Source organism: Syngnathus typhle, unplaced genomic scaffold (assembly GCF_033458585.1).
Source record: "Syngnathus typhle isolate RoL2023-S1 ecotype Sweden unplaced genomic scaffold, RoL_Styp_1.0 HiC_scaffold_97, whole genome shotgun sequence".
Lineage (NCBI taxonomy): Eukaryota > Metazoa > Chordata > Actinopteri > Syngnathiformes > Syngnathidae > Syngnathus > Syngnathus typhle.
In genome coordinates this window covers 121,990-143,368 of record NW_026872003.1, presented here as the reverse complement: position 1 = coordinate 143,368, position 21,379 = coordinate 121,990, and the positions used below count along the sequence as shown (strand labels likewise).

General features: G+C 39.3%; 2 pseudogenes; both read right to left on the bottom strand.

Moving 5' to 3' along the window:
- Positions 1-168: 168 nt before the first annotated feature.
- On the bottom strand, positions 169-12,357 carry LOC133148526 (ATP-dependent RNA helicase DDX19A-like; annotated as a pseudogene).
- A 1,855-nt stretch (positions 12,358-14,212) lies between these two features.
- LOC133148523 (ATP-dependent RNA helicase DDX19A-like) lies at positions 14,213-20,144 on the bottom strand (annotated as a pseudogene).
- Positions 20,145-21,379: the final 1,235 nt, after the last annotated feature.

Here is a 21,379-nt window from a genome sequence, read left to right as displayed (position 1 = left end):
GAATTTAATAGAATCAATACAGATAGTAGACTGTCTATTATACATATTAACAGTAGGAGTCTGTATGCCAACTTTACAAACATTAAGGATTATCTTCATCAGTTTACTCGCCCATTCAACATTATTGCAATAACGGAAACATGGATCAACGCAGTAAAAGAGGCGGACTTTGAGCTGGAGGGATATGACTTTATACACATAGATCGACAAAACAAAGGTGGAGGAGGAGTTGCAATATATGTGGAAAAGACATTAAACGTCAGGGTGATACAGGATATGTCAATGGTAGTTAACAACATATTGGAATGCATAACAATTGAAATACTTAAGGAAAAAAAGAAAAATGTAATCATTAGCTGTATATATCGGACACCAGGTTCCAGCATTGAACTGTTCACAGAATGGATGGAGGAGGTATTTTCAAAGGTCAGTTGCAAAACAATTTTCATCTGTGGAGACTTCAACATTGATTTACTCAATCCAAACAAGCACAAACTGACCGAACACTTTGTTAACACAATATATAGCATGAACTTGTATCCAAAAATCACTAGACCAACCAGAATAACTTCTCACTGTGCCACTCTTATTGATAATATATTCACAAATGACATTTTAAACAACACCATAAGTGGGTTATTAGTCAGCGACATCAGTGACCATTTGCCAGTTTTTATGATTTTTGATGACAACTATAAAACCATCCAACTGGCCAAAAAACAAGAATACAGAAGAATTAAAACAGAAAAAACAATAAACGCATTTAAAAATGGTTTAATGTCACAGAATTGGGATATTATATACAATGAAAATAATATTAACTGTGCATATGAGGAATTCTTAAAAATTTTCAAAAGGTTATATGACAAATACTGCCCTGTAAAAGTATATAATAGGAAACGAAAGTATGTAGATCATCCCTGGATTACAAAGGGCTTACAAAATGCCTGTAAAAAGAAAAATACACTTTACAGAGAATTTATAAGACAAAGAACTAAAGTGGCAGAAAATAAATATAAACAATATAAGAATAAACTAACTAATATTAAAAGAGCTGCTAGAAAAGAATACTATAGTAAGATAATAAATGATAATAAAAACAACACCAAAGAAATATGGAATATAATGAATACTGTAATAAAAAATGGCTCTAAAAAAATTAATTATCCTAAATATTTTACTATCAGGAATACTGATGAGCATGATATGCAAGAAGTGGCTGAAAACTTCAATGCATTCTTTGTAAATACGGGACCTGATCTGGCCAAACAAATCCCAGATGCAGTAACAACTGAGGAGCAATGTAATAGTTTAATAGATAGGAATCTGAGCTCAATGTTCCTCAAAGCAGCGGATGAGAAAGAAATTATAAAGATAGTTTTCCAATGCACAAACAAGACATCCAAAGACTGTGATGACATTTACATGAGTATCGTAAAACGAGTAATTGAGGGGGTCTCTAAACCATTAACATACATCTGTAACCTATCATTTCAGACCGGTGTATTTCCAGATAAAATGAAAATAGCAAAAATCATACCTTTGTATAAAACCGGGAACAAACACCACTTCACAAACTACAGACCTGTATCATTATTATCACAATTTTCTAAAATACTGGAAAAACTTTTCAATAACCGACTGGACAAATTTATAGATAAACATAAAATACTCACTGACAGTCAATATGGGTTTAGATCCAACAGAGCAACATCACTGGCAATAATTGACACAGTGGAGGAAATTACTAAAGCAATAGACCTAAAACAATATACAGTTGGGATATTCATTGATCTAAGAAAGGCATTTGACACAATAAATCATGAAATATTATTCAATAAATTACATCGGTATGGCATCAGGGGGGAACCATTAGCTTGGATCAAGAGCTATTTAACAAAAAGGAAACAGTTTGTGAAGTTGGGTGACACTTGTTCAACGTGTTTGGACATTAGTTGTGGCGTCCCTCAGGGGTCAGTGTTGGGCCCTAAACTTTTTTTATTATATATAAATGATATATGCAAGGTATCACATAATTTGAAGATGGTTTTGTTTGCAGATGATACAAATATTTTTTGTTTTGGTAGTGATTTACACACCTTAACAACACTAATAAATAATGAATTAAGCAAATTAAAGGTATGGTTGGACAGCAATAAATTATCCTTAAACCTAAGCAAAACAAGAGTAATACTTTTTGGTAATCACAGAACTAATTTGAAAATAGAGATAAAGCTGGATGGGGTTAATATTGAAAGAGTGAATGAGATTAAATTTTTAGGGGTGATAATAGATGATAAGATCAGTTGGAAATCACAAGTTAAACATGTACAAACTAAAATCTCAAGGTGCATCGCAGTATTAAATAGAGCAAAACAGGTTCTGGATCATACAACACTTCGCATCCTTTATAATACATTAGTCCTTCCATATTTTATGTATTGTGTAGAAATCTGGGGTAATAATTATATAAGCACAATATATCCACTTATTATTTTACAAAAAAAAGCAATACGGATCATTCATGGGGCAGGATACAGGGATCATACAAATTCATTATTCTTAAAGTCAAAACTCATCAAACTCAAAGATATAGTGGAATTTCGGACAGCACAAATACTTTTTAAAGCAAAAAATAATCTGTTGCCAACTAATATTCAGAATCTTTTCATTGGGAGGGAAGGGGGTTATAAATTAAGGGGGACATTTAATTACAGGATTAGGAAGGCACGTACAACAAAAAGAACATTCTGTATTGCAATATGTGGAGTTAAATTATGGAATACTTTGGAGGAAACGCTCAGGGAATGTTCAAACATCTATCAGTTTAAAAAAAGATATAAAGAAGAAATTATTTTTACAAGGTACAGGAATGAGGGTGTATGAGTACTAAGGGGTGATTAGTAATTATTGATTTACGTTTCTTTGTTGGTTTTGTTTGTCTGTTTGTCTTGTTCAGGCTGTTTTTATTTTGTTTTTATTTGGTTTATTTCTACCATTCAGGTATTTGTGTTGTATTTGAGGTATGAATGAATGTTAAGTGTCTGTGTGTGAAATATACGCACGTATTAATAGTGTGTTGGTACATGTTTAGTGTCTAGTGAGCAGCAGGTGGGGGATAATTTAGTAATTTAGTACTTTGTTGGGATAACTGAGGCAAAATGATTTATGGCTGGGTATTTAGGGATTATTAAATAGGGGGTGGGATTAAATAAATTATACTTCTTCCTACTCCTTTTCAGACATGTGAATGTGACTTATGGTTCTTTTGCGGCTATATGTATATGTATGAATGTTGGTACGTCTGTATGTGGATATGCATGTATTTTGTCATGTCCTTTATTGTGTACAATAAGCTTATTCTTCTTTTTTTACATGTTTGAAATAAATAAACGAAACGAAACCAGGATTGTTGCGTTAGTGGGGAAAGTAGCACTTCCCCACTTCTAATTACCATCGTCACAGTTCTATTACTGTACTATTACATGTTATTACTCATTAACTGTACATATAGATAAAAATAGTCTCCTGTTCTCACGACGGACTTTTGCGGAGTTGTTTCTCCGTGAATTTAGTATGGATTAATTCCATCGGTTGATGAACGTGAACATTATTCGTGACCGAGGCATCCACATCTTTGGTTTGCGTCGAGCAAAAAAAAAAAAAAAAGCCGCCATTACGAAATGCGCATATAGCAAATTAACTTGTAATTATTAATTAACTAGTCAGTCGAAAATACATGTTTGTTCTGCGTTCCTATTTATGACGGAGGATTCCCCATTTTATTGCTCTTGCGTTTAAGTATTATACACTATCGTCCGCCGTGTGCATTTGCCATCTAACAAGATGGACGCACGATGCTTGCACTTTGCGTTACGGAGTAACGACATTTCTGGAAAGATACACGACGCGTAATTCATTTATTTCAGACGACACCTCGTAGTCGCCACACGTAAATGGATAAAAATGGTTTACGGTGTTCTTTTATTAAAATCTTTGTTTTAGGTTAGCCCCCCTCAAAAACCGCACAGGCGCCATTATAAAATGTGCTTCCAAATTTATATAGCAGATGACATTGTAACTGTAAGCACTGATATGTACTGACCGAGTAAGATCAGTAGTATTGAATCATTGCCCAGTGTTAATTTGTAGCAGTCTTGAAATGCTACATACCCATGAACTATTGACTTTGTCACTGCACTGCCATCTGGTGGATGTTAAAAATCATTGCTGGGAAACTCTTTTCAGTCTAACATTTAAATAATTGTGTGTTTTTTTATTATACGTGGTATCCATTTATTTTTATCCAATTTGAATATGGTAATGATATGTTGTGTCGCTAATAAAATAATCCCAAAGTCAGTCAGATGTATTATAATAGTAATTATTCTATGAATAATTTGCCATTTGTCATCTACTAACTAAACAAGTCAATTTCTCTCTTTTTTTTCTTTTTCAGAATGGCGAAAAACATGATCCGCGCTAAAGTAGTCGCGATGAGGACTGCTCTGCGTGCAAAAACATGGATTTGTGCAGCTGATGGCACCTTGTCCATGCACGGCCAGCACAATAATGTAACTGTTGCCCTCTGTGACGACGAGAAAGCCTATAAAATTGTTCTGTTTGAACACTTGGCAGCAGTTACATTTTTTTAAACTTTGGTGTGGACGAGAGTGGCCAAGGGCTCCTCACCAAACCCGGCTCAAAAATATTCATGGCGGCCGAGGTGCAAACCAGCCCGCAGCTGGAAGAAGAGGCCAGGGCCCTGGTCTACCCCAAGTCAGTGGCATCATCTCCTCAGGAGGTAGTGAATAAACTACCTGAGGAGATGGTGTCACTGGAGGGCGTAATAACCGATGTAAGTCACCTGCACCCGCAAATGCACATATACACACATGTCTTTGTGTACACCTGTGAAGACATGATGCATGTGCAATAATGTACATGTAATGTACCCACCGACACACACACACAAACACACACACACAATATCTTTGAAATGCTCTGTTTAGTACTAAGGTACCAAAAGTTTTATTTTTTTTTGTCATCTCAATTTGCTCCACTTCAGATGCGTCCAATCCGCATGGTGCGCCAGAGAGGGAACAGCCTTGCGCCATTTCGGACTTTGACACTAAAAAAAGTAAGTAGCCATTTGTACTTCCCCTGTTGTAGCACTTTGCACACATACTCTTTTTTAAACTAACGCAGGATGAAGCCGCTGTCAAAATTGGCCTTTGGCGTGAGGCTAATCTCATTGAACTAAAAGTAGGGGGTTCCTTCATTTTCACCCACCTGAGTGCCCGGGTGAACGATTCGGGACTAATGCTCCACTCTACAACTTGCACAGAAATAAAGGTTAGTAAATGGCTTCATAGCAGTGGAATTTAAATGGTGCTTGCTTTTTGCTTATTATCCCCTTTTCCAAGATTAACTGGGTTAAGGTTCCCAATCTATTTTTCTCATTACAAACAATGGAAAACAAATTAATCCGTTCCAAGACTAAATAAATCCTTTTCTTCAATTTTTTTTTCTTCATTTCTTCATTTTTGTCCCATCGCGCAATTGCAGCGTTCCGCCCAGCGTTCAACCGTAGCGCGCTGCCGACCGCGCAACTGCTCCGCGCTGGTCGCATTATTGTGACAGAGCTGTCGCTGAAATTTTGAAAATATTTGTACCGTCCTAATGTACTTTCCAAAATTGAAGTGTACCTCAGTGCGCAGGGAGCTTAATTTGGTCCCATCGCGCAACCGCCCGCAGCGCGCCGGGCGCTCACTGTCGCGTGGCTTTAATAACGTCTTTGTGTTCTAGGATGGCTTTACTGCTCCCACTTGCTTTATTTGGAGGCATGATTAGCCTTTGGTAAACTTTGTTTTCCATTCATAAAAACTAATTAGATATTCTTTTTTTATTCAACAGCCCTGCAACTCCAGCCTCACCCTAACAGTCTGTGGTATCCTCTATGGGGAAGAGGTGGTGGAGGTCGTGTCCAATTCGGGCGAAGTTACAAGCATCAAGCTTCAGATCTGGCAGAAAACTTTCAGCCAGCCCCCGAAGATACCACAAGATGGGCTGGCCATCACTGTCACGCGTGTGCAGGGTGACGTGATAAAAATTGAGTGCGTGAATGAATGCATGGATGAATGCTTGAATGAATGTATGAATGAATGCATGAATGCATGAAGGAATGAATGTTGATGCATAATTGAATGCATTGTTCAAATTAAAATTGAAATTCAACAAAATTCTCCAAATTTTGGTTTTTCTACTCTCATTTCTACATTTTCCAACTCATTCAACCCATTCCAACTTTCAACTGTTCATCATTTTCCTACCTATTCCACAACTTCCCACTTACCTGCATTTTCACTTTTTCTAGTATGAAATTCACACCCAATTTTCCTACATTTCCTTTTTCACATCTTTTATTTTGAAATTCACGCCCAATTCCTTTTTCCCTTCTCATTTCTACATTTTTCAACCGATTCAACCCATTCCAACTTTCAACTGTTCATCATATTTCTACCTATTCCACAACTTACCAAATAATTCACATCTTTTATTTTGAAATTCACACCCGATTCTACAATATTTCCTTTTTCCCTTCTCATTTCTACATTTTTCAACCAATTCAACTCGTTTCAACATCATTCTGCAACATTCCTTAAATATTTATTCAACTTCTTCACCTTCACACGCAATTCCTTCAGGAATTGCAAATTCTAGTTAATGTTTGATAATGTTTTCATGGACACTGTCAAGGCAGTATCAATGTAACTTTATAATGATAATACTTATATCATAATTATCCATCCATCCATCCATTTTCTGTACTGCTTGTCCCCACATAATAATAATTAACCGCAGAAAATACAACAATGTCCTCACAAGCACATTCACACAAGCACATACAGTGCAAATACTTTCTCTCCGTTCCTGCTGCTCTAATGTGTCTGGGTGTGTGTTTGTGCATGCACACGTGTTGGAAAGTTGGAACGGGTTGAATCAGTTAAAAAATGTAGAAGTTAGAGCAAATGTTGAATCCCTCTAGAGAGAATGAATGGGAAAATAAAAAAAAGCAATTGCGCCAAAATCTTTCTAAATTTGGAACAAAACAAAAAAAACGGCCTCAGGAGGTTCACTTTTGGGGTAAAAATGTTGAAACGGGTTAAATCGGACAAAAACCGAAAACCCTAGCGCAAATGTAGCTATTTGGGGCACTTAGTGTTGAAATAAGTTCACTTCCGGCTTGATTCGGGTCATTTTCGGTCTAATTTGGGTCACTTCCGGTTTATTTGGGACACTTCCGGTTTACTACAGGTCACTTCCGGTTTAGCTGAGGTCACTTCCGGTTTATTCGGGGTCACTTCCGGTCAAAAAAGTTCACTTTCGGTTCATTTGGGGTCACTTTCGGTTCACCTGAGGTCACTTCCGGTCTATTAGGGGTCACTTTCGGTTTATTTAGGTCACTTTCGGTTTAATTTGGGTCACTTCCGGTTCGTCTGAGGTCACTTCCGGTTTATTTGGGGTCATTTCCGGTCTAAAAAGGTCATTTCTGGTACATTTGGGGTCACTTCCGGTTTGATTTGGGGTCACTTCCGGTCTATTTGGGGTCACTTTCGGTTTGATTTAGGGCACTTCCGGTTCATTCTGGGTTCATTGGTGGCACTCCAGGGTCATCCAAGATGGCCGCCACACTGGAATTGGGGGTCAAGGGTTGAATTTTGTAAGCATAGTGGAAGTGGGGGTGAATGGGAGTGAATGTGGGAAGCATAAGGTGAATTAAGTGAATACATTTGGAATGGGTTGAATCGGTTGAAAAATGTAGAAATTAGAGTAGAAAAACGAAATTTTGGAGAATTTGGTTGAATTTCAAATTTGAAAATTTGGAATTTTTGGTAAGTGGGAATATGTGGAACAGGTAGGCAAAAGATGAACACTTGAAAGTTGGAATGGGTTGAATCGGTTGAAAAATGTGGAAATTAGAGTAGAAAAACGAAATTTTAGAGAATTTTGGTTGAATTTCAAAATAAAAGATGTGAAGTTTGTGGTAAGTGGGAAGTTGTGGAATAGGTAGGCAAAAAATGTTTAAAAACAACTACATGTTACAGCTGAGTAGTCTTAATACTCTATAAATAAAATTGTGAGGGACGCGTGACTGGGCTTTACTCCAGAATGATCTAAAATGTTGAGGAGTTATTAGTAGGTCATCTCCATTTTGGCATTTGGCTACGCACCCTGAAGATAAATTGAGGTTAATTTCATTTCTTTCATGTGAGTATACTCTAAATTTGCATAGACCCTAAAATCCATCCATCAGTCATCACCCAAAATGACACCCCTGCACTCAGAGCAGCAGTATACCCAACTTCACCCTTTCCACACACTGTCAATGTTGTAATGACCTAAAGAGGATACATTCATGAAAAATGTTCATATATGTATGAAAAGCAGAGTCAAATGGGGTTTTAAGAGTTACTTGACAGTTAAGCTTTTTCAGCATTACAAAATAAAATATTATAGTAAAAAGAGTGAAATAGGGTATGTTCCACAGACTGAAGTGTATGTAAACGTGCAGTATATGTGGTTTTACCCCCTCCACCCTAACGGCTTAAAATACAAACTTAAAAAGCCAGCATAAAGAAGCATACAGTCTTTGCAGAGCGCAAGTCTAGCTGGCGTCCACTTTGTCAGCACACTTGTCTTTCAGTTGGCGATTTTCTCAATTTCATCCAGATCGTGTGTGTCGAGTTTTTCAATTTTCTTATCTGGAAAAGAGAAAACCAGCGAGTGTTTTTTTTCTGCCAGTGGACGAATAAAAATGCAAACATATATATTACATTGAACCTGGCCAATGCAATAGATAATGGCAAGGATAACTACTTACTAAAATGCTCCTGGATCCTGTTGAGAATGTTCATACTCATTCTGCTGTCCACCATGTTGATGGCCAGCCCCCTTTTGCCGAACCGACCCGTGCGGCCAATCCTATGAAGGTAGGTCTCGTTGTCTGGGTTACCCTCCTGGTCTACAGGCAGGTCAAAATTGATCACCACCGATACCTGCTCCACATCAATTCCTGGTGGACAGAAAAAAAAGAAAAAAAAAGGCGAGAGGTGATAGGGGAAATTGACGTTAATATTTTCAATGTATGAAGAATACATACGGTATCTTCTCTAATAGCATACAGGGTGTTGACAGTCAGAATACATGTTAAAACAATATTACAAAAGCAATTGATAGGGAGAAGTGGAAGACTAAATAATTGTTAAATATCTACATATTTCATAATTATCTTGCATGGGTCCCTCACCTCTGGCACAGACATTTGTGGTGACAAGCACCTTCTCCTTTCCATTCCGGAAGCGTTCAATGACAGCTGCCTTCTGCTCTACTTGCATCTCCCCGCTAAGCAGCGCCACCTGGTGGTTCTCTTTGGAAAGCTCTCCCGCCAGCCAGCCTGCGGTCTTCCTTGTCTGGATCGCATGAAGGAAAGCAGAGTCACCAGTTCATATACCAGCCAGACACTCAAGGAACATAATGAATTTATGCGACGCCAGTCTTGTGACGTTCTTAATAAACTCTGGAACATTTCTCAGGAAAATGTGATGCCATTTATAATTATCAATCGGAAAGTGCTGGGTGAAGGGAAGTGCCTCACATGGCAGAAAATCATAGCCTGGGCTATGGTGATGGCGCCATAGATGTTGCACAGGGCTTCAAACTTTTCCTCCTTGCTGTTGCACAACACATAGTACTGCTTGATAGTATCCAGCGTCTCCTCCTCTCTTTTCAATTTGATGATATTTGGGTCAGGCACGACGCGCCTGGCGAAGTCCCACACGGTCTCCTAGCTGAGAACAGCAACATCTGGGAGTTTCTGGGCAGCATCATGTGTAGCAAAGAACAAATTAAAATCGTAGCATCCTTTAGTGGAAACTCAAAATCCGAACTCCCACATTTGTCAGGAAACTTTTTTATTAATATTCATTCTTACTTCTGGATGCGAATACTCTGGTCTTTGTGACCCTGCGTTGCGATCATGACATCGGCCTCATCCAGCACAAACACCCGAATCTTCTCGGGATCAATGAACTTCAATTTGCTGCACCAGTCCAGCATGGTGAGAACGTCAACATGGCACTCGATGTGAACTTACGCCTATTTCCTCGTATGGCGGAAACTAGTTTGACTTCAGGGTAGTTTTTGCCCATCTGCTCAATAACTTTCCCAGTCTGAAGCGCCAGTTCATAGGTGGGTGACAAACACAGGCACTGGTGGAAAAGGAAAAAGAGATTTAGAAATCTAACTCGCAGGTCACACAAGGACTAAGGATAAACCCATCTGCGGTCATTTGGATCACTGATAAAATCCCTAAAAAATAACCTGGGGATATTTGTGGTCTGGATTGACGTGGCTGAGCATGGCAAGCACAAAGGCAGCGGTTTTTCCTGTTCCTGACTGAGACTGGGCGATTAGATTCTGTGGACTAAACAGAAAAATCAAACTGACTTTAGTCACATCATATATTTAGTTCAGAAAAGTAGCACATCACAGTCAATGTACAGCATACTCACGGTTCAGCGAGCATCATGGGTAAGGCGGTCTCCTGGATTTTGGAGGGCCGGTTAAAACCCATGCCATAGACACCCTGAAGGAGCTGTGGTTTACTGCACATATGAGAAAAAATATTTTTGGTTTATTGATCAAGTTTGAAAAAAAAGAGAGTAGAAATTGAGTTTTTAAGATGGGAGGAATTGTTAGTGATCTGAAGGACCATGCAAAGCATACGAGTAAAAGCGACCATGTTAAACTTGCATATGCAGTGGCACCTCTACTTACGAACGCCTATACTTACGGACATTTTGAGATACGAACGGAAGCTGCGCGGATTTTTTGCATCTACTTACGTGCCAATTTTCCACTTCTGAACCGACGCATCAGCAGCCCCCCTTTTTGAGATACGATCCGGACCCGCGCAATTTGTTTTGCATCTATTTATGAACCAATTTTCGACGCAAACTCATTAATTGCACCAAAAAGTAATGACGAGTATGTGAACACATTGCAAGCAGTATGTGGAAGCAAACAATAATTTCTTAGCATGACTTATTTTTTTCTGTGTCTTCTCAGTGTGGAAAATTATAATATAGTATAAATACCATCATTGGACCACATCTTTTTATTTTGATGTTCTACCTTTTTGGTTTAGAATATAAACGGCATCATTGATCAAAGCTTTTTACTTTGATCCAACTTTTGCTCTATTGGATCACAGCTTTTTACTTTGATGTTCTACCCTTTTGCTCTATCATGTCTATTCGGTCAATAATTTTGACAGCGTAATTGTTGTGAGGAGCGTTTGGGGTGACAAAACAATTCAATTACTGTATGGGAATACATAATCACATCAGCTTACCACGGTCATCTTCATCTGTAGTCTTTCCTGGAGTCTTATCTCCCGCTTCTGACTTTCCAAAAGTACTGCCTGCTGATGATACAGATGTTCCTTAGCAAAATCACTTTATAGCCTTTTCATGCTTGAAATTAGTCTCATCACTTTGCAAACATACCGTTTTCTCCAGGTGCATCCTTTAGTTGAAGGTTTCCAATCTGTAAAAAAAAAAAGTTTACCACAGTTGACTAGGAAAACACGTTAACGCCAGTAATGGTCAACTGTTATATATATTTATAAACGTGACCCTGAAACATAAAACTTGGAAAGCACAAATCTAGAAGAAACCAATGCTTCTACTTAATCAGGTTAAGCTATTTTGGAACCTCTTGCATCATTCAGTTGCCAGCCAGTTAAAGCTGTCTCAATGAATTACCTCTTTGATGGTAGCTTCTGCAAAAGCTAGCAACGCACAAGGCACGCAGCAATTCTTTACCGGCTAATTTGGGGCATTCTAGCGCTTGCATTTAAACTAAGCAAATATCCAAAGGCACGGCAATACACGCAGATTTGTGTTGAAACAATGTCTGTCTTAACGCCAGACAAATAGTAAGCATTCATTTTTTACAGCGCTAGGCCTGTGACTAAAACATCTTCAAGGCTAACTCAACGTAAACTAGCACATTTACATTTACTGATTCTGCTCCCGCTTCCTGTTCGTCAACAGCCTGGGCCCAAGAGTCCGAAGCCATCGTCGTTTCCCTTTGTCGTTGTTTTAAAAACTGTGTGAGGGAAAAGTAGGGTGCAGTACTTCAGTCACAATGGCGTGCCGATACCAACTGAGAGCCTTGTACAACAGCAACGTCTACCGAGTGGAAATGAAGTGCAGGGAAACAGTTCCTCCATATTAAAGGTTCCTAGCAGGATTTCCCTCAAACATAAAAAGGAATACTGTGAAAATGATTGCGATGATTTTACAAAACAAAAGTGTCAAAATTCAAAATTATGTCTAGGTTCGAAGATTACCCTGTTAGAGCTAATATAAAATTTGAAGACGACAGTATTTTCCATTTATACTTATTACTAATTAAATGTTATCAAGCGTCTTTGGGTTTTTGAAAAGCGCTCTACAAATTTAATGAATTATTATTATTAATGTTTGATAATGTTTTCATGGACACTGTCAAGGCAGTATCAATGTAACTTTATAATGATAATACTTATATCATAATTATCCATCCATCCATCCATTTTCTGTACTGCTTGTCCCCACATAATAATAATTAACCGCAGAAAATACAACAATGTCCTCACACGCACATTCACACAAGCACATACAGTGCAAATACTTTCTCTCCGTTCCTGCTGCTCTAATGTGTCTGGGTGTGTGTTTGTGCATGCACACGTGTTGGAAAGTTGGAACGGGTTGAATCAGTTAAGAAATGTAGAAGTTAGAGCAAATGTTGAATCCCCATAGAGAGAATATTGGAAAATAAAAAAAAGCAATTGCGCCAAAATCTTTCTAAATTTGGAACAAAACAAAAAAAACGGCCTCAGGAGGTTCACTTTTGGGGTAAAAATGTTGAAACGGGTTAAATCGGACAAAAACCGAAAACCTTAGCGCAAATGTAGCTATTTGGGGCACTTAGTGTTGAAATAGGTTCACTTCCGGCTTGATTCGGGTCATTTCCGGTCTAATTTGGGTCACTTCCGGTTTATTTGGGACACTTCCGGTTTACTACAGGTCACTTCCGGTTTAGCTGAGGTCACTTCCGGTTTATTCGGGGTCACTTCCGGTCAAAAAAGGTCACTTTCGGTTCATTTGGGGTCACTTTCGGTTCACCTGAGGTCACTTCCGGTCTATTAGGGGTCACTTTCGGTTTGATTTGGGTCACTTCCGGTTTATTTAGGTCACTTTCGGTTTAATTTGGGTCACTTTCGGTTCGTCTGAGGTCACTTCCGGTTTATTTGGGGTCATTTCCGGTCTAAAAAGGTCATTTCTGGTACATTGGGGTCACTTCCGGTTTGATTTGGGGTCACTTCCGGTCTATTTGGGGTCACTTTCGGTTTGATTTAGGGCACTTCCGGTTCATTCTGGGTTCATTGGTGGCACTCCAGGGTCATCCAAGATGGCCGCCACACTGGAATTGGGGGTCAAGGGTTGAATTGTGTAAGCATAGTGGAAGTGGGGGTGAATGGGAGTGAATGTGGGAAGCATAAGGTGAATTAAGTAAATACATTTGGAATGGGTTGAATCGGTTGAAAAATGTAGAAATTAGAGTAGAAAAACGGAATTTTGGAGAATTTGGTTGAATTTCAAATTTGAAAATTTGGAATTTTTGGTAAGTGGGAATATGTGGAACAGGTAGGCAAAAGATGAACACTTGAAAGTTGGAATGGGTTGAATCGGTTGAAAAATGTGGAAATTAGAGTAGAAAAACGAAATTTTAGAGAATTTTGGTTGAATTTCAAAATAAAAGATGTGAAGTTTGTGGTAAGTGGGAAGTTGTGGAATAGGTAGGCAAAAAATGTTTAAAAACAACTACATGTTACAGCTGAGTAGTCTTAATACTCTATAAATAAAATTGTGAGGGACGCGTGACTGGGCTTTACTCCAGAATGATCTAAAATGTTGAGGAGTTATTAGTAGGTCATCTCCATTTTGGCATTTGGCTACGCACCCTGAAGATAAATTGAGGTTAATTTCATTTCTTTCATGTGAGTATACTCTAAATTTGCATAGACCCTAAAATCCATCCATCAGTCATCACCCAAAATGACACCCCTACACTCAGAGCAGCAGTATACCCAACTTCACCCTTTCCACACACTGTCAATGTTGTAATGACCTAAAGAGGATACATTCATGAAAAATGTTCATATATGTATGAAAAGCAGAGTCAAATGGGGTTTTAGGAGTTACTTGACAGTTAAGCTTTTTCAGCATTACAAAATAAAATATTATAGTAAAAAGAGTGAAATAGGGTATGTTCCACAGACTGAAGTGTATGTAAACGTGCAGTATATGTGGTTTTACCCCCTCCACCCTAACGGCTTAAAATACAAACTTAAAAAGCCAGCATAAAGAAGCATACAGTCTTTGCAGAGCGCAAGTCTAGCTGGCGTCCACTTTGTCAGCACACTTGTCTTTCAGTTGGCGATTTTCTCAATTTCATCCAGATCGTGTGTGTCGAGTTTTTCAATTTTCTTATCTGGAAAAGAGAAAACCAGCGAGTGTTTTTTTTCTGCCAGTGGACGAATAAAAATGCAAACATATATATTACATTGAACCTGGCCAATGCAATAGATAATGGCAAGGATAACTACTTACTAAAATGCTCCTGGATCCTGTTGAGAATGTTCATACTCATTCTGCTGTCCACCATGTTGATGGCCAGCCCCCTTTTGCCGAACCGACCCGTGCGGCCAATCCTATGAAGGTAGGTCTCGTTGTCTGGGTTACCCTCCTGGTCTACAGGCAGGTCAAAATTGATCACCACCGATACCTGCTCCACATCAATTCCTGGTGGACAGAAAAAAAAGAAAAAAAAAGGCGAGAGGTGATAGGGGAAATTGACGTTAATATTTTCAATGTATGAAGAATACATACGGTATCTTCTCTAATAGCATACAGGGTGTTGACAGTCAGAATACATGTTAAAACAATATTACAAAAGCAATTGATAGGGAGAAGTGGAAGACTAAATAATTGTTAAATATCTACATATTTCATAATTATCTTGCATGGGTCCCTCACCTCTGGCACAGACATTTGTGGTGACAAGCACCTTCTCCTTTCCATTCCGGAAGCGTTCAATGACAGCTGCCCTCTGCTCTACTTGCATCTCCCCGCTAAGCAGCGCCACCTGGTGGTTCTCTTTGGAAAGCTCTCCCGCCAGCCAGCCTGCGGTCTTCCTTGTCTGGATCGCATGAAGGAAAGCAGAGTCACCAGTTCATATACCAGCCAGACACTCAAGGAACATAATGAATTTATGCGACGCCAGTCTTGTGACGTTCTTAATAAACTCTGGAACATTTCTCAGGAAAATGTGATGCCATTTATAATCTATCAATCGGAAAGTGCTGGGTGAAGGGAAGTGCCTCACATGGCAGAAAATCATAGCCTGGGCTATGGTGATGGCGCCATAGATGTTGCACAGGGCTTCAAACTTTTCCTCCTTGCTGTTGCACAACACATAGTACTGCTTGATAGTATCCAGCGTCTCCTCCTCTCTTTTCAATTTGATGATATTTGGGTCAGGCACGACGCGCCTGGCGAAGTCCCACACGGTCTCCTCAAACGTAGCTGAGAACAGCAACATCTGGCAGTTTCTGGGCAGCATCCTGTGTAGCAAAGAACAAATTAAAATCGTAGCATCCTTTAGTGGAAACTCAAAATCCGAACTCCCACATTTGTCAGGAAACTTTTTTATTAATATTCATTCTTACTTCTGGATGCGAATACTCTGGTCTTTGTGACCCTGCGTTGCGATCATGACATCGGCCTCATCCAGCACAAACACCCGAATCTTCTCGGGATCAATGAACTTCAATTTGCTGCACCAGTCCAGCATGGTGAGAACGTCAACATGGCACTCGATGTGAACTTACGCCTATTTCCTCGTATGGCGTAAACTAGTTTGACTTCAGGGTAGTTTTTGCCCATCTGCTCAATAACTTTGCCAGTCTGAAGCGCCAGTTCATAGGTGGGTGACAAACACAGGCACTGGTGGAAAAGGAAAAAGAGATTTAGAAATCTAACTCGCAGGTCACACAAGGACTAAGGATAAACCCATCTGCGGTCATTTGGATCACTGATAAAATCCCTAAAAAATAACCTGGGGATATTTGTGGTCTGGATTGACGTGGCTGAGCATGGCAAGCACAAAGGCAGCGGTTTTTCCTGTTCCTGACTGAGACTGGGCGATTAGATTCTGTGGACTAAACAGAAAAATCAAACTGACTTTAGTCACATCATATATTTAGTTCAGAAAAGTAGCACATCACAGTCAATGTACAGCATACTCACGGTTCAGCGAGCATCATGGGTAAGGCGGTCTCCTGGATTTTGGAGGGCCGGTTAAAACCCATGCCATAGACACCCTGAAGGAGCTGTGGTTTACTGCACATATGAGAAAAAATATTTTTGGTTTATTGATCAAGTTTGGCAGGAATACAACAAATTGGGCATGTAATGAACATCGAGCACTTCTGCCACACTTTTGCAGAACACAAATTTTATTTTTCCCTTTTCAATACGAGCGCATCTGCCGTGGTGTGTAATCTTTATTGGATAACATCCACAGACATGAGCTCATTCGTCATTTATGGCAGACGCACTAAATCACAAGAGGGATTATGAATAAATTAAAGAATGATACACTTACAGTCGCAACTCCTCAAAGGATTTTACAGAGTACAGTGGAGAGTTGGGATCCTTCTGAAGAACTTCAACTTGATTTGTGGTGTTGACAAGATTACTTCTGATTAACTTGTTCAACAATGACTGGGCCGCTTTGTCTTCTGCGGAAAAAAAAGAGAGTAGAAATTGAGTTTTTAAGATGGGAGGAATTGTTAGTGATCTGAAGGACCATGCAAAGCATACGAGTAAAAGCGACCATGTTAAACTTGCATATGCAGTGGCACCTCTACTTACGAACGCCTATACTTACGGACATTTTGAGATACGAACGGAAGCTGCGCGGATTTTTTGCATCTACTTACGTGCCAATTTTCCACTTCTGAACCGACGCATCAGCAGCCCCCCTTTTTGAGATACGATCCGGACCCGCGCAATTTGTTTTGCATCTATTTATGAACCAATTTTCGACGCAAACTCATTAATTGCACCAAAAAGTAATGACGAGTATGTGAACACATTGCAAGCAGTATGTGGAAGCAAACAATAATTTCTTAGCATGACTTATTTTTTTCTGTGTCTTCTCAGTGTGGAAAATTATAATATAGTATAAATACCATCATTGGACCACATCTTTTTATTTTGATGTTCTACCTTTTTGGTTTAGAATATAAACGGCATCATTGATCAAAGCTTTTTACTTTGATCCAACTTTTGCTCTATTGGATCACAGCTTTTTACTTTGATGTTCTACCCTTTTGCTCTATCATGTCTATTCGGTCAATAATTTTGACAGCGTAATTGTTGTGAGGAGCGTTTGGGGTGACAAAACAATTCAATTACTGTATGGGAATACATAATCACATCAGCTTACCACGGTCATCTTCATCTGTAGTCTTTCCTGGAGTCTTATCTCCCGCTTCTGACTTTCCAAAAGTACTGCCTGCTGATGATACAGATGTTCCTTAGCAAAATCACTTTATAGCCTTTTCATGCTTGAAATTAGTCTCATCACTTTGCAAACATACCGTTTTCTCCAGGTGCATCCTTTAGTTGAAGGTTTCCAATCTGTAAAAAAAAAAAAGTTTACCACAGTTGACTAGGAAAACACGTTAACGCCAGTAATGGTCAACTGTTATATATATTTATAAACGTGACCCTGAAACATAAAACTTGGAAAGCACAAATCTAGAAGAAACCAATGCTTCTACTTAATCAGGTTAAGCTATTTTGGAACCTCTTGCATCATTCAGTTGCCAGCCAGTTAAAGCTGTCTCAATGAATTACCTCTTTGATGGTAGCTTCTGCAAAAGCTAGCAACGCACAAGGCACGCAGCAATTCTTTACCGGCTAATTTGGGGCATTCTAGCGCTTGCATTTAAACTAAGCAAATATCCAAAGGCACGGCAATACACGCAGATTTGTGTTGAAACAATGTCTGTCTTAACGCCAGACAAATAGTAAGCATTCATTTTTTACAGCGCTAGGCCTGTGACTAAAACATCTTCAAGGCTAACTCAACGTAAACTAGCACATTTACATTTACTGATTCTGCTCCCGCTTCCTGTTCGTCAACAGCCTGGGCCCAAGAGTCCGAAGCCATCGTCGTTTCCCTTTGTCGTTGTTTTAAAAACTGTGTGAGGGAAAAGTAGGGTGCAGTACTTCAGTCACAATGGCGTGCCGATACCAACTGAGAGCCTTGTACAACAGCAACGTCTACCGAGTGGAAATGAAGTGCAGGGAAACAGTTCCTCCATATTAAAGGTTCCTAGCAGGATTTCCCTCAAACATAAAAAGGAATACTGTGAAAATGATTGCGATGATTTTACAAAACAAAAGTGTCAAAATTCAAAATTATGTCTAGGTTCGAAGATTACCCTGTTAGAGCTAATATAAAATTTGAAGACGACAGTATTTTCCATTTATACTTATTACTAATTAAATGTTATCAAGCGTCTTTGGGTTTTTGAAAAGCGCTCTACAAATTTAATGAATTATTATTATTAATGTTTGATAATGTTTTCATGGACACTGTCAAGGCAGTATCAATGTAACTTTATAATGATAATACTTATATCATAATTATCCATCCATCCATCCATTTTCTGTACTGCTTGTCCCCACATAATAATAATTAACCGCAGAAAATACAACAATGTCCTCACACGCACATTCACACAAGCACATACAGTGCAAATACTTTCTCTCCGTTCCTGCTGCTCTAATGTGTCTGGGTGTGTGTTTGTGCATGCACACGTGTTGGAAAGTTGGAACGGGTTGAATCAGTTAAGAAATGTAGAAGTTAGAGCAAATGTTGAATCCCCATAGAGAGAATGAATGGGAAAATAAAAAAAAGCAATTGCGCCAAAATCTTTCTAAATTTGGAACAAAACAAAAAAAACGGCCTCAGGAGGTTCACTTTTGGGGTAAAAATGTTGAAACGGGTTAAATCGGACAAAAACCGAAAACCTTAGCGCAAATGTAGCTATTTGGGGCACTTAGTGTTGAAATAGGTTCACTTCCGGCTTGATTCGGGTCATTTCCGGTCTAATTTGGGTCACTTCCGGTTTATTTGGGACACTTCCGGTTTACTACAGGTCACTTCCGGTTTAGCTGAGGTCACTTCCGGTTTATTCGGGGTCACTTCCGGTCAAAAAAGGTCACTTTCGGTTCATTTGGGGTCACTTTCGGTTCACCTGAGGTCACTTCCGGTCTATTAGGGGTCACTTTCGGTTTGATTTGGGTCACTTCCGGTTTATTTAGGTCACTTTCGGTTTAATTTGGGTCACTTTCGGTTCGTCTGAGGTCACTTCCGGTTTATTTGGGGTCATTTCCGGTCTAAAAAGGTCATTTCTGGTACATTGGGGTCACTTCCGGTTTGATTTGGGGTCACTTCCGGTCTATTTGGGGTCACTTTCGGTTTGATTTAGGGCACTTCCGGTTCATTCTGGGTTCATTGGTGGCACTCCAGGGTCATCCAAGATGGCCGCCACACTGGAATTGGGGGTCAAGGGTTGAATTGTGTAAGCATAGTGGAAGTGGGGGTGAATGGGAGTGAATGTGGGAAGCATAAGGTGAATTAAGTGAATACATTTGGAATGGGTTGAATCGGTTGAAAAATGTAGAAATTAGAGTAGAAAAACGGAATTTTGGAGAATTTGGTTGAATTTCAAATTTGAAAATTTGGAATTTTTGGTAAGTGGGAATATGTGGAACAGGTAGGCAAAAGATGAACACTTGAAAGTTGGAATGGGTTGAATCGGTTGAAAAATGTGGAAATTAGAGTAGAAAAACGAAATTTTAGAGAATTTTGGTTGAATTTCAAAATAAAAGATGTGAAGTTTGTGGTAAGTGGGAAGTTGTGGAATAGGTAGGCAAAAAATGTTTAAAAACAACTACCGGTTTTTTCCGTGTATAGTGCGCAAAATTTTACTAATTTATTGTCCTAAAATCCGGGGTGCGCATTATACATGGGTACAAAAAAAAAAAAAAAAAAATTTTTTTTTTTTTTATTTTTTTTTTATTTTATTTTATTTTTAAGTCCCAATAATCGTCACACACGCAGGGAGGCAATGGGTCCCATTTTTATAGTCTTTGGTATGGTCTTAACTAGGCTGGATGTAATTTTTTTTGTTGGCGTTGATTTCTCCGCCTGCCCGTAAACGCACCACCGCGCTTCGTGCGCGCACGGGACAGCAAACGAGCAGGTGATCGAGCAAGCGTCTGATACGAGAGCATTGCGGTCGCATGGAGCGTGTTTGAAGTGAACAGCAGAGAAGAAAGGCAAAGTGTTGTGAAATAAAATGCACAGAACGGATGCGCAAGACACGTCAGCTATATAAAGAGCGAGAGTTGTTTTCTTCCTATTAGTTTCAATTCACAGTTTAATTAGCAGTTTCAATCAGCAAATAACAAAATGCGTATTACAGGTAATATTTTATTTCACAACACTTTGCCTTGTTCCTTTGGTCTCTGCTGTTCATCCTAAAACACAAAGGCGCTCTTTAAGCAATGCGACAGTGAGCGCCCGGCGCGCTGCGGTTGCGCGACCGCACCAAATTAAGCTCCCTGCGCAGTGCGCACTGAGGTCCACTTAAATTTTAGAAAGTACATCAGGACTTTAAAAATATCTTCTAAATTTCAGCGACGGCTCTGTCACAGCCCGGTGCAGTTGGGCGGTCGGCGGCGCGCTACGGTTGAGCGTTCTCTCGCACGCTCTCTCTCTCGCTCTCTCTCGCTCTCGCACACACGCAAACCGGATATCATACGGAGGCCGCCATTACAGATGCGCAGAACGGATGAGCAAGACACGTCAGCTATATAAAGAGCGAGAGTTCAGTTCTCTACCTAAATCCGTATTACAGGTAATATTTTATTTCACAACACTTTGCCTTGTTCCTTTCTTCTCTGCTGTTCACTTCAAACACGCTCCATGCGCACGGAGCGCGGTGGTGCGTTTACGGGCAGTCGGAGAAATCAACGCCAACAAAAAAAATTACATCCAGCCTAGTTAAGACTATACCAAAGACTATAAAAATGGGACCCATTGCCTCCCTGCGTGTGTGACGATCATTGGGACTTAAAAAAAAAAAAAAAAAAAAAAAAAGAAATTAAATTTTTTTTTTAAA